Here is a 233-nt window from a genome sequence, read left to right as displayed (position 1 = left end):
AGCGAATTTCATATTCGAAGTGAGGGAAAACGCGTAGCACATTCTTAAAGAAGAGATGCTATATAAAGTATAGGCAATACGCCCGGAGTGTTGCAACTGCGTGAGCCTTTCGGTCCAAGTCAGGATTGCAGCATTTCCGGGTTTAATCAGATGTTTAAACTTTGCAGAATGCGACGTTGCCGTTGGTCTCACGATTCGTAATAATAATATATTTTCATTGGCTATTATTTTCT

At 40.3% G+C, this 233-nt stretch overlaps 1 protein-coding gene across 1 annotated transcript in view; it reads left to right on the top strand.

The window, feature by feature from the left end:
* LOC119587613 (glycine receptor subunit alpha-2-like) overlaps positions 1-233 on the top strand; it is a gene marked incomplete at its 3' end in the record, with an annotated part of 77,695 nt that overhangs the window by 66,419 nt on the left and 11,043 nt on the right.

This window comes from Penaeus monodon, chromosome 22 (genome assembly GCF_015228065.2).
Source record: "Penaeus monodon isolate SGIC_2016 chromosome 22, NSTDA_Pmon_1, whole genome shotgun sequence".
Classification (NCBI taxonomy): domain Eukaryota; kingdom Metazoa; phylum Arthropoda; class Malacostraca; order Decapoda; family Penaeidae; genus Penaeus; species Penaeus monodon.
Note: the sequence above shows the minus strand (reverse complement) of the source record. Positions and strands in the feature narration are given on the sequence as shown.